The sequence below is a fragment of the Athene noctua genome, chromosome 1 (genome assembly GCF_965140245.1).
Source record: "Athene noctua chromosome 1, bAthNoc1.hap1.1, whole genome shotgun sequence".
Taxonomy (NCBI): domain Eukaryota; kingdom Metazoa; phylum Chordata; class Aves; order Strigiformes; family Strigidae; genus Athene; species Athene noctua.
The window spans coordinates 67,198,465-67,211,605 of record NC_134037.1 but is presented as its reverse complement, the minus strand read 5'-3'; positions in this window follow the sequence as shown (position 1 = coordinate 67,211,605).

Genomic DNA, 13,141 nt, shown 5'->3' with positions numbered 1-13,141 from the left:
CAAACCAGATGACAGAACTGCAGCAATAGTGCAAGTGACCCAGAGCAGGGACTTGGTAAAATACAGTAAAACTTTCATTCTAGACTTCACTAGTAATGTCATCTTTAAATTCACTTTGTCAATCTGATTGCAATCAATCACATATGCCGTCATCTCCGAATTCACACCACCCCTCTCTCTTTGCAATGAACATCATTGTGCTCATCAGTATTGAATTTAGACTTTTCTTTTTACTTTATTAGGAAATGGCAGCAGGACTCGTTCCTCTCCTAGGCCCACACACTACCCCTGCATTGCTGTTCATGCTAACTTTCACCCATGACCTTTGCTGAGCCAAGGAGAAAGCATAAGGAATGGAGATAACCCTGACCTCGAGTCAGCCTGCCCAGCAATGCGGGATGTGCCACCTGGATGAGGAATTCAGGAGAACAGGGAAAGGCAGACATGGAGAAGGGGTGTTTGCTGTGCTGGTGGGCTCCTCCTCCCCTGAATTTTTTGCACTAACACGGTTCACTACTGTGCAATGCTGTTTTTTCTACTTAGAAAAGACCTATCACACCCCTTTCAAAGATGCAGGAAGAGATGATGGTTGTGGCTTTGGCAAGACAGTGCTAGGCCAGTGCTCAAACCCCAGGGAAACCCAGAAATGTCAACATTCACAGTCCCCACTGGCTCACAGCTTCACATGGCTGACAGCTCAGGTTGCCCTGCAGCCCCAGCCGCTGATCACAGTTGACCCAACACAGTGAGTCAAGTGGTAGTTGTTTCTGGGCTGCAGACAGCTGAAGAAACCATGGGCCAGGTCCCCCTCCACAGGCATGGCGGGGAGCAGCAGATACTCTTATGGTTTGGTCCTGACCTTGGGAGATAGATGGCAAAGAAAGATGCCAGGGTATATGCCATTTGTGAGCAACTCTCTGCATCAACAAAGTGGCTTCCACGCTCCTCATATATTATATTTGGAGATGGTTTGAAAGAAAGGGTATATGAAAAGACAAAAGAAGCAATGGTTCAGAAATAAACCCAGAATAGTGTAATTTACAATATCTACATCACACATGTATGGACAAGGATCTAAAGGGAATGCTCTTTGCCCCTACTCAGGGGGGTCACATAATGACAGAGCAACTGAAGTCATGCATCCAGGCTAGGGCAGTCCTGGATTTACCCTGAGGATGCAAGGAAGGCATGCACACACACCCATTCATGTTGGCTAATATTTCATGTTCACTGATCAAGAAAATAGGTTCTGTATTAGTAGAATAATCCTTTTGTCTGAAAAAAAAAAAAAAAGAAGAAAGAAAATAAGAGTGGGGGGGAAGAATGTTCGGGAAGCCCTCTTATTTGCATGAATCATTGTATGCACTGATTATCAAAATATACCACAGAGACTGCCTTCAGAGGATCCCAAAATGCTTTTCAAGCTCTAAATGTTAAGGAATGACTTATGACTTCATTTTGGGCTGAGGGCCAACCGCTCTGGGTTGTAATGCAACAGCAATACACTTCAGAAATACAGAGCTAGGACAGAGGCTTTCACTAGGTATGAACCATCAGTGCAGAATCCAACCACAAATGCCTGGTAATAGAAAGATACCTTTTCAATGACCAGTTTATTCCCTAATTGCCTTTTTTTGCCTTTTTTTTTTTTTTTTGGTACCTTGTCCTGATAATTCTGGCACTGCCATCAGCAGAAAAATAAAAGTCCAGCTCTTTGCAGGTGTAAATCAGAGTAGCTCCTTTAGAGCCAGCCGAACTCCACACATTGAAGTCCTATGAGAATCCCATCCAAGGGGCTGAATTACTGGGCCATTAGAAAGTCCTCTGTTCCTATGAAGCAAACATTTTACCCAGCTGATACTTCAGGGGCCCTGAGAGAGACAGAATAGATTTACTCAATTAGAATTTGGCCAACACACTGCATTTAATGAAGCTACTTTTAGGAAAAGTGCCAAAAAAGCAATCTTTATTGACCACAAGTGGCCACAGCCTTCATTTTGCAGCTCATCCAAACACCAAGTGCTGCAGTGCTCCTCCAGCTCACACTCTCTCCTCAGAAAGGATAAAAGGCAGAGCACCATTTCGTCAACCGCTTCACCCACTTCCTGCATCTCTTCGCTCTTTCTCACACTTCTCCCACCCAATGACGGGTCTAAACCTATTCTGCTTGCTGCAGTTCTCTGGATAGTCCTTGTTAAAAATAGAACAAAATATGATTAGATTCAGGTTTCATTTCACACGAGATCTAGGTCAGGACTGACAATACCATTTGAGCTGCTGCAAGAGCTCTGTCTCCACCGTGGGGGAGGTCTTGCTCACCAGCTTATGGCTCTGCAGACCCTCCTATGCGCCAGCTCAGGTTCTCTGATGAACCAGTCTGACTCACTAGCCCAACAGAAAAGTAGTCCAACTGAGGAAAAAGGTATTATTTTCCAGCATTTTAGAGTGCTGATGGATAAAGTGGGAATAGCAGCAAGCTACCAGGTCAGCTCAAGTGTACTGAAATCCTGCTCACTTACTACTTAATTGCAGTGCTACCTAAAGTGTGATCTTCCTGTTGCCACAGCTGGAGACAGAATACAGGACCAGATGGATGACTGTTGTGAGCAGCAGGGTATTTGTTATTTCTTAAAGCTACCACTGAAGGAGTCCTCCTTCCCCCCCACTTCCGCTGGGTATCACAGCCTCCTCTCCTGTTTGAGTGCTGGCACCCCTCTGACCAAGCTGTGGGATGGTTTGGGGTTTAACCTGGCAGAAAACCAACTTTGCAAAAGAAAAAAAATTTTTTTTTTTCTGGTGTGACTCCCAGAACTGGCTTATACAGGGACAGGTTTGGGATGCTAGTGCTTTACTCAGTGTAGAAGCTGAGAGGAACCGAGGGCTTTTGAGCATCCCCGTGCCCCCACATATCAGTAACAGTCAGACCATGAACACTCACTTCCAAAGCTGGGCAGTTTTCTAGACCAAAAAGCTACCTCGAATGGCAGGCTGTGGCAGCATCTACCTTTGCAGCCCAGAGGGAAAAGGTGCTTTATATGACACCATGGACCCCTTAAAGAAAGGGTTATGGTCTAGGCACAAGGGGACTGGAGAGATCTCTGAGGTCCCACCATCACATGTCAGCTCAGTGAGGTGTGCTGAGGACACAGGGCCGGGCACCTTACTAAAATGATTACAGGGTTGGGAGAGCTGGCTTGTGCGACTCAGGCACATAGACCACACCAGGCCTCAACAAGACAGGGAACCTTTCAAGGTATCTCCCAGCTTTATCGTTCCATGATTTGCCCGGTGTCAGTAATATTAAAGTCAGGCACTGTGATGCTCAGTTCCCCTTTTCAATCCATCCCTTTGGAGGGTATTACTCAAAACCACAACAAAAAAGCAATAGCTTTTTTAAAATCAGCATTTGCTGGGGTTCGTCAGTTTTCTGGAATTCCTGTTTTTTCAGTTTAGATGGTCCCGGTGCCCCACAGCTAACACCAGAAAGCTTCAGCCTACAAACTGCCAGCTAGTTCAATTTCTGAAAAACAATGATGTCACAAGCTGAGCACCTCCAGTGTCACGGTAATCATAGATAGAAAAAGCCTTAAGCAAGTCCCAAGGGGAGAGTCAAGTTGTGCTAGTCATCATGTTACTCAGCTATCTCTTCCTGGGTGTTTCCACTGGTTTCCACAGAATCAAAAATAAAATGCCGGCTTGAGCAGTAACATGATTTACAGTTTCTCCCCCGTTCCCCCATTCAAGGCATTGCTCCCACCTACACACTGCACCCACTGCCCTTGCCAACATGCTGCTGCGCGGCTGCACTTGAACTGGGTCACTCAAACAATTCAGGTTAAAAATACTCCACCACCAACTCCAGAAAGAGCTAATTTTAACTCAGATCATTGCAGTGTTCCAGTTGGGTGGTTTTGTGACAGTATCTCATGAAACTATGACCTTAATTCTGATCACAATAACTGCTAATTGAACTTCATCCATCCTTTGCTTGTAAAGGAATCCACACATTTGGATGCTAACTCTGGAGCATAATGCTGTTCTCAGAGTTAATGGTAGCCTTTCCATTAACTATTTTAGCAGATGTCTCCTGGACTGAAAACAGAATTTGAAAAGTTGTATCCCTCTACACAAAAGACAAAGAAGACACAATACCCAACACACTATGATAATGACCGGCTCCAGCATTTCAAACTGTGCATTACATCTTCTGCTCACAATGAAAGTTCTTGTGCTTCCATATGGACACCCTGGGTTCTCACACACGAGAACAGGTCATGAGCCAGCAGCAAGGTGACTGCTCAGACTCCAAGGGTCATTTCTCTGCTCCCAGTCATTCTGGTAGATCCTAATTTTCAGCTTCCCTCAGCAATAAGAATATACTGAGTTTCTTTCTTTCTTTGTTTATTGTACTAAAAAATATTATTAAATCAATATGTATAGACCACAGCATCCCAGAAAACCCATTTTTCTGTTATACCAGAGGCTGAATGTAATGTAAAAAAAATGAGGCATTTGCTTCAAAGAAAGGGAAAAAAAACCAGTGTCATCTGTGCCATTTTTATTAGAAGCAGCCTTTTTTTGTGGGATGGTAATGCAGTCTTACCTCCTGAAATTCAGGATCACATCTGAATGACGTCAACTGGAGACAGTTTTGGTTTTAAATATGTGCTTCTAGACCAGACCACTGCACAAAACCACACTTTTGACTGGTGCTATTCTGTACAGCTAGAAAGTCTGTTCAGAAAAGTCTTGACAACAGAAATAGAAGCTTGACATAGGATCAGGAAGAGATGGACCTGTCAGCACGAGGGATGGCTTACTCAGCAGCAGTTCTCTGCACCTGCCTCGGTCAACCCATTCCTTTCTCATTTTCTGCATCATTAAATACACCCACAACACTTTAAAATATAGATTAAAATCACTGCAATTTACAAGCATGGTACACAACAGCATGATGTTCAGCTAGCTCCCCTGAAACGAGATTGAACTTCTCCTTCTATAAAAGATCACATTTACCTTGTGTGTGCAGAACAGTGGCTGCCATTAACCCACCCAGGCCTTCTACATCTTTAGTTTATTATGTTTGCTATTATCTATTTCTATGTCTCTATTATACACATACCAATAAAGATTCTTGATGGAACACAGTGTCCTCTGCAGTTACTGGTGAATTAATATATACCATATTAACATCTTAATTATATATTAATGTAGCATATCATATGATGTAGCATGTTCTATTATAGCTATGAAGCACACAGACGTGGAGAGCTGTAGTAAGGCATTTTAATGGTGTAAGCTTTGTAACACCACAGCTGCAGGGACACACTGCAACATTGCTGCTCTGCTTGGTGCCCTTCTCCCCCAGGGAGGAGCTGGGATCCTTCCTGCACCCTGGAGAATCCCACCGGCAGCAGTAGATAACAGGGGGAGACATACAATGCAGACATCAGGCGGTGCACCTGAAACCCCTGCATTATAATCTCTGATTTTGGGACCCTCTGTCTCAGACAAATAAATGATCATTCTGCCTCATCTTCCTGCATGTAAAATTTTAGTAGTGAACATGGTTGCAAGTTATTTTGAGTGTAAGCAACATTTACTTCTCAGTAAGATTAATTGCTTTAACCTAATTTAAAATGCCATAAAAAATTATAATCATAGAACATTTTATGTTGGTAGGGAGCTCTAGAGGTCACCTCCCCTTCCTAGGGAAAGCAGGACCAATACTGAACTTACATCAGGTTGCTCAGGTCCTGTCAGTTTTGAGTATTTCCAAGGACAGAGATTGCACATCTCTGGGTACTCGTTCCTGTGTTTGATTACCTTCACAGTGAAGTTTTTTTCCTTCTATCTAATTTTCCTTGGTGCAGCCCATGCCCTTGGCCTCTCACCTTGCTACTGTGCACCGTCTTCTCCAGAGCCTCCCATCATGAGTCGAAGAAAACAATTCATTACCCCTGAGCCTTCTCCAGGCTGAACAAACCCAGTTCTGTTGAGATTACATGGGACAGCCTCATTTCATGACGAGCCCACATACATGCTAAACTGCAGCAGTGAGTTCCCTGCCTGCTCAAACTGCTGCTATCCAAGTGAAGCAGCCACCACTTCCCATTCACCCCCCAGTCTTCCCAGTCTCTCACCATGAACTCCACCACAGCTTAACCCCTCACCAATTTTGTCAGCGTACCAGCTTGTGTGATCATTTCCTAACCCAGCCTGGTGCAAATGCATCAGGCAGCTTTAGTTTTATTTAGGAAAATGCTCAAGCAAACTAAACCATTTTGACCTGACTTTGCTTGGGGGATGACTATGTAGGCAGCTGTGCCAGCTGAGTAGAGGAGCAATAGTTGGCAAACAGGTGGGTTCACCAGGTCTGCTGAGAATGCAAAATCCTCCCCCCCTGCAGTTGCAGCTCCAACGGAATGTGTGACACAGCAACAGCTACTTGGGCCCTACCTCCCATAAGCTCAGGTTCCTATGCTTGATAGAGTTCTTCTCCTCAGGCTTTGGCAAATCTTTCCAAGTCCTCAGCAGAATATTAACTGTTAACAATAACATTTACACAGGTGTATGAACTTTCCACATGTGCTGTTCCTACTTGCCAGGCAAAATGTTACAAGGATTAATAATAAGAAAAATACAGCACCATGAGAACTTGGTTAAAGTACACCTGTGTGTGTTACATTCAACCACAGAAAATGAAACAAGCAAGTCTTTTCTGATCCTTAAAGTTTAAGAAGCTTAAGTCAGCCTTGTAAAGACATTTTATCTTATATCAGCCTACCACTGAGAAGCTGCTATAGAATAGAATAGAATAGAATAGAATAGAATAGAATAGAATAGAATAGAATAGAATAGAATAGAATAGAAGTGAAGTGAAGTGAAGTGAAGTGAAGTGAAGTGAAGTGAAGTGAAGTGAAGTGAAGTGAAGTGAAGTGAAGCACTATTTCAGTTGGAAGGGACCTACAACAATCAACTGCCTGACCAATTCAGGGCTGATCAAAAGTTAAAGGGCATTGTTACTAAGGGCATTGTCCAAATGTCTCTTAAATACTGACAGGCTTGGGGCATGAGCCACCTCTTTAGAAATCTATTTCAGTGTTTAACAACCCTTTCGGTAAAGAAGTGCTTCCCAACGTCCAGTCTAAACCTCCCCTGACAGACACAGCTTTGAGCCATTCCCACACATCCTATCACTGGATCCCAGGGAGAAGAGATCAGCATCTCCCTCTCCACGTCCCCTCCTCAGGAAGCTGCAGCGAGCAGTGAGGTCACTCCTCAGCCTCCTTCTCCCCAAACCAGACAAGCCCAGAGTCCTCAGCCTCTCCTCACAGGACATTCCTTCCAGCCCCTTCACCAGCTTTATTGCCCTCCTCTGGATGCCTTCAAGGACCCTCACATTCTTCTTAAATTGTGGGCCCAGAACTGCACAGAGTACTCAAGGTGAGGCCGCACCAACGCTGAATACAGCTGGATAATGACCTTACTTGACTGACTGGTTATGCTGTGTTGGAGGTTTGCCCTCCTGGCTGACGGGACTCCCTGCAGACTCACATTGAGCCGGCTGTCAACCAGCACCCCCAGACCCCTTTGTGGAGGGTGGTTCTCCAGCCACTCCTCTCCCAGTTTATACTTGTGCCCAGCATTACTCCATCCTAGGTGCAGGATCCAGCATTAGGACTTGTTGAATTTCATTCCATTAATCATTGCCCAGTGCTCCAATCTATCTAGATCCCTCTGCAAGGCCTCTCATCCCTCAAGAGAGTCAACAGCACCTTCCAGTTTGGTATTATCAGCAAACTTGCTACAGGTGCATTCAACTCCTGCATTCAGATAATTGATAAATATATTGAACAGAAACATACCCTACAGGGCATCTCCTAGGGGTACTCCAACCAGCAAAGGCTGAGCAATAAATGTGTGACTACTATTTTGAAGTCTGTTGGATATGTATTTTTGTTTTAAAAACTTCTGCCAAAACAACTCAGCTAAGAGTCACAGTCAAAGCTGATGGGTAACTACTTAACTGCTAAGACTTGTGAGGTGTCTACTACTTGGTCCCAAAAGCCAGAGGCAAGGTTAAGACACTATGATGAAGTTCACATGGTTTGTGCCCTCGTACTATTAACTCCAGGACTCAAAAGCCTGTCTGAAGTACCTTCCACTGTGCTGGTGCAGTGTGCAGCTATGGCAGTCAGAGGGAGCAACAGTACTATGGAGGAAAGTCAGGCTTATTTTGGGGTCCTCACTACCACACCACAGGTTTTCAAAAGTGCAATACAGATGTTTCTGGGTATTGTTCATCACTTTCCATTTTCAAATTGATGCAGTTAAACCACTGAAAGTTCTCTCATGCACATTTATCATGCCCTGACCTCCAGAAAAGCAATCAGAAGAAAATGAGACTTCACAGTTATACTGTATTTTTTCTGAAGATTATATACATCCATTTCAAAATTTGGCCCACTCTCTCTGGCTTGGCTCACAAAACAACATTTCCACTAATCAGAAACTGAGCACAGAGGGGAGAGAGGATTCAATAATAAACTGGCATGGAAAGTCCAGCTGCTTTAGGTGTAGGTGTGTGTTTGCACAGAGGTAGCAGCTGAGTGGCAAAGGGAGAACTGGGCAGCCGTGCTCTCAGCCCAGGAGCAGAACAGGGCTGGGATCTCCAGCGCTCCTCTCCTGCCAGCACGTTTTCATCAGAGGTGGTCAGACACGGAGCATGCCAAAATCCACACAAACCTCCAGTGCGGCTGCCACAACACTGCCATCCCTGCGGAGGAGCATGCCAGCACACAGACACAATCCTCAGCAAAAGCTGAGTGCAACCCACAGACTCCCCTCTCAAGGTGTTCTTGCATTGGGCTGTGCCCAGTGCTACGGGCACTAACTCCTCTGGCCCTAGCAATGGTAATGACAAGAGACACCAAAGGAAGCCCTTTGTACTTGACAAGAGCTTCTCCCAAGCCAAGATTTATATTGCAAGTCAACTAAACTAGTCATCAAACACCTTGATTGAAGCTCTCCCCGTCTTCACCAAAATGTGAATTCCGCTCTTGTCCCAGTCTGTTGTGTCAAGACATTCCTCCCTCCAACAATGCCCTACTGTACACTCTCCAGAGAGGAAGTAAAATGTTATTTCTCGCATCACCTCTCTCATGCCTTCAGCCTTCAGACAAATGTCCTCACCTTACTGTACAAGTCAGATTTCTGATTCTTTTCTTCCTGTGAAAGGGATTTAGAGGATAATCCTCATTAATAGGAATATTATAATTCTTATTAAGAATTCCTTGTCAACGAGAGATCGCCAAACACATGACTAGACTAATTTATACAGTGCTTGTTCTCAGCAATACCTGTACACTGAATTTCTGATGTCCAGCAATTATCAGAAGCACTAGTACAAATCCTCTTCTGGCATAAACAGGCACACCACCATAGACTTCAGGAGACAGGACAGCTACGTTGCCAAAATCCTGGCTTGGCTTCCCAGCTCTCCTGCAAGCTACTCCCTTCTCGTTTGTTCCAGACACAGGCAGCTCCTGAAAGCTACTTCTATTACTTCTTCCCAAAGAGCAGAAGGATGGCTGGGTGATCCTGCTCCACCTGCTGCATAGCTGCTCCACCTCCACAGGCATGATGCCTTGCACTAAGCAGTCACATCACAGCAGTAACAGTATGCCCCCGCCGATCTTCCAGCACACAAGTAATGGAGTAAGGACCCGCAAGAGACATCTGTGTGGTGCAGGGAACTTGAGCCAGCTCACAACGTTTTATGTTCCCCTGGGCAACAGGTATTATGCCACTGGCAAGCAGCAGGGGCAGTTAAGTGTTGTTCCTTTTTTTCTTCCTTTTCCATGCAAAATAGTCCTCTGAAGCAGGTCACAAGCATATTACAGATGAAGGAGGCAGAACACAGAGGCAAAATAATTCAGCTTAGTCATACCCATGCTGGCCCTCTCCAGGGCTGGCTTCAGCGTCTCTGCATTGCATCTTGTACCTGCAAGCAGAGATGCGGAGTCAGCTTGGTGGGTCTGGAAGGAGGTGGGTCCATGCCCCCTTCCCCCGGGTGCAAGCAACCCTTCAGTCCCAGCACAGGTGGGAGGGAAGAGGTGAAAAAGCAGAACAGGGACTCTTCCAGCCAGAACCACAGGAAGTTAAATTCAACAAGGTACAAGCACTGCCAATTTTTAAGTGAGGACTGCTTACAAAAACATCAGGAAAAACTTCCATAAAACTGTGAGAGGAAACGCCCCTTACTCCGCACTTGACTTCTACTCCAACCAAGGCGGCTGCTGCACCGCCTTCAGCAGTGAGCTGCAGCCTACGCGGTATTTTGCTACCAACCATTCAGTTCCCATGTCCTCCCCGGCTGTCCGCCAAGGTCTGCAGCCGCCTCTCTTTCCACCGTCGGCCCAGCCAGCCAATCTAGCACTGACTGCACCGAAGGGAAAGGCTGCCTGATGGTGAGGAAAGACACCCACGCAGTTCAATATATTCTTTGGCAGAAAATTAAGAATAAAATGCAGGCTAAATTCAATTACTATTTGTGTAACTGGGGTATCCTGGTTACAGAGCTTGTAACCATAGCAATCATTTAAACAAAGCTTTAAAGAAAATAGTCTCTCATTATTAAAATGCTGATTCTTGATTCTGATTCAGCTTCTTGATCTTCTTGTCTCTTAACTCCAAGGTGCTGTTTGTCTCCAGGTCTTATAGAAGACACAGTAAAGGAAAAGCTCAGCTCAGAGCCTTAACTAGTATTTGTGTCTTGTGCCAATATAATGATGCTTCCTAAACATACGAATATGAAAGTATCAGTTTGTCACGTGGGGATTGGGAGGTTTGTGAACATTATACAAGTAATCAGCTAGCAGGGATGTTTCTTAGAACAAGTCCCAAGCAATTAACCTGAGCCTACTATTAATCACATTCCAAACATAAGGTATTACTTAGGTTGGAGCCAAACTCATTTAAAAGCTCAGGCACTGGAAAAAAAAAAAACAAAAAACAAACCACCCACACCAAAAAAGGTGTAAGAATTTAGCAATTGCAATTTATATTGTTTAAGTCTCCTTGATTTTATGGCTGGATTACCTTCTATCTCCAAATACTCCATTCCACAGTTATGATCTTGTATTAGTTAAGAGTCACGCAGGCATCACACAAAGGCAGCATTGATTTGTTATTCTGTAACTCTATCTGGATAACTAGGGAGATTTTTATTTTGAAAAGATCCTGCCGGAGCTTTTAATTTTTTTCAACTGCTTGTTAAAGGAGCATGAAGCCAGGAAAATGGGACACAGAAGCAGTAAGATGGATGTGATCTGCACACGTGTTTTTCTCACAAGAAAACAAATGCAGTGCATGTTTAACAAAAGGGAGTAACTTCAGAGTTACATTATATAATGGAGCCAGATGTCAACTCTTGAATATACAGCACTCCGGGCAGGTACACTACAAAAAGGAAACCTTTTCCTTCATGGAAGGAAGGAGCAGATTTCTTCGTGGAACATGGCTTGAGAGCTACTCCTAGATGCCATCACCGCTCGTTCAGTCTTGTAAGCTTTGCTCAGATGAGCATCACATCAGGGGGCCTGTGGGTTAAGGGGCTATACTAGTCACTGTAGTTTCTCTGCACATCCCACTGATGTTGGTTGGACATTGCTGAATGAAAAGCAAATGTGCAGGAAACCCAGTGACTAATACACTCATTTAAGGCCAAAAACTACTAATGTACCAAGTCAATGACAAAGCACAGCAGCTGCAGCCTTAACAGGAAAGCAGGTTTTGTTTTATACGGCCAGGTTTTACTTGCATCAGAATGAACAGAAGTTGTTTCACAGAATACCGTCAGAATAGAAATCAAATACGAATATAGCTGTGTGAAACCTGGACATGTATTTTTAGGTGCACACACCCCCAGACATATGCAGCCTGAATAGTTCATTCCCTTTCTCTAATACAATCATGGATGCCTCCAGCAGGAACACGAGCCCAGGCATGCTCCTAACCCAATTTGCCTGTGCCACGCCTATTTTAACTATATACTGTATCATGTAACAGCTTGAAAAGCTTTTTTTCGGTGACTTTTTCTTTCCTCCACATTCTCACAATGCTATTCAGTTCTTTTTAGCAACACAGTAATTACCACAGCAGACCAAACCTGAAGTTCTGCAGCTTAGTGCTCAGTACCAATTTAGTTTTCTCATTTAGTTTCTCATTTTCCCCACATAGGCTTAAAGCTTAAATCATGACCTAAGATCCCTTCAGCAAAATATCAATATGGAATCATTGCATTCACTTGCAATTACTTGATGATAGCTTATTTACATTTCCACCTCATAAACAGATCTTCATATTTTAAGAGGCAGCTATCCAGAGTGCTTTTCACAATCAACACACAGTTTTTTCAGCTTCAAGGTTATTCAAGTCAGCCATGTATCTGCTTCCAAAATTAAACCTGAACAGCTACGGCTGGGTCTTTAGAGAGTGTTTCCAATCTCCAAAATCACACCTCACCTCTCTTGAGCCACAGACCAACCTCCCCCACAGCAGTATTTGCTTTACCTTTTGAAAGGCTGGACTGTCTTGATCACTTACATCCTTCCTGAACTTCTCTGTGGTAATATGAAAAGGCTGAAAAAATCATGCTGTAAGCATATGGAGCAAGGTTTGCTCAAACGCATGATTAGATGATTAGTCGGACTGCTGAAAATTTTTCTCAGGAAACAGGGATTTGAGGCTCCCTCCCTTGCAGTAGTGTTTCAGAGGTAAATTCTTCTGTTCTAAAGTGGGAAACGGTTTTGCCTAGTGCTACTGTGTTGCACTCTTCCCCACAGAAGCCCTTCTGATATTCCTCAGGCACCAGAGGGCATATTTCTATTAACAGACTCAACCAGAAGTGAAGAATTCAGCACTCCGTCCTCTATTCATCCTCACTGGCAATGGCCAGTGCAGCACGCAGGCGTTCCCAAAACGGCTCCCGCAGGACATGCTATGCTACAGTAGGAGCTTTTCCAATGTCAACAAAGTGAACAGGACTTCTGTTTTGCAAGGGGACAAGTCACCCTCCCCTCCTTCTTTAGTACAGAGGTCTTCAAAATGACTACATTTTAATTGGCACCGAAAATTT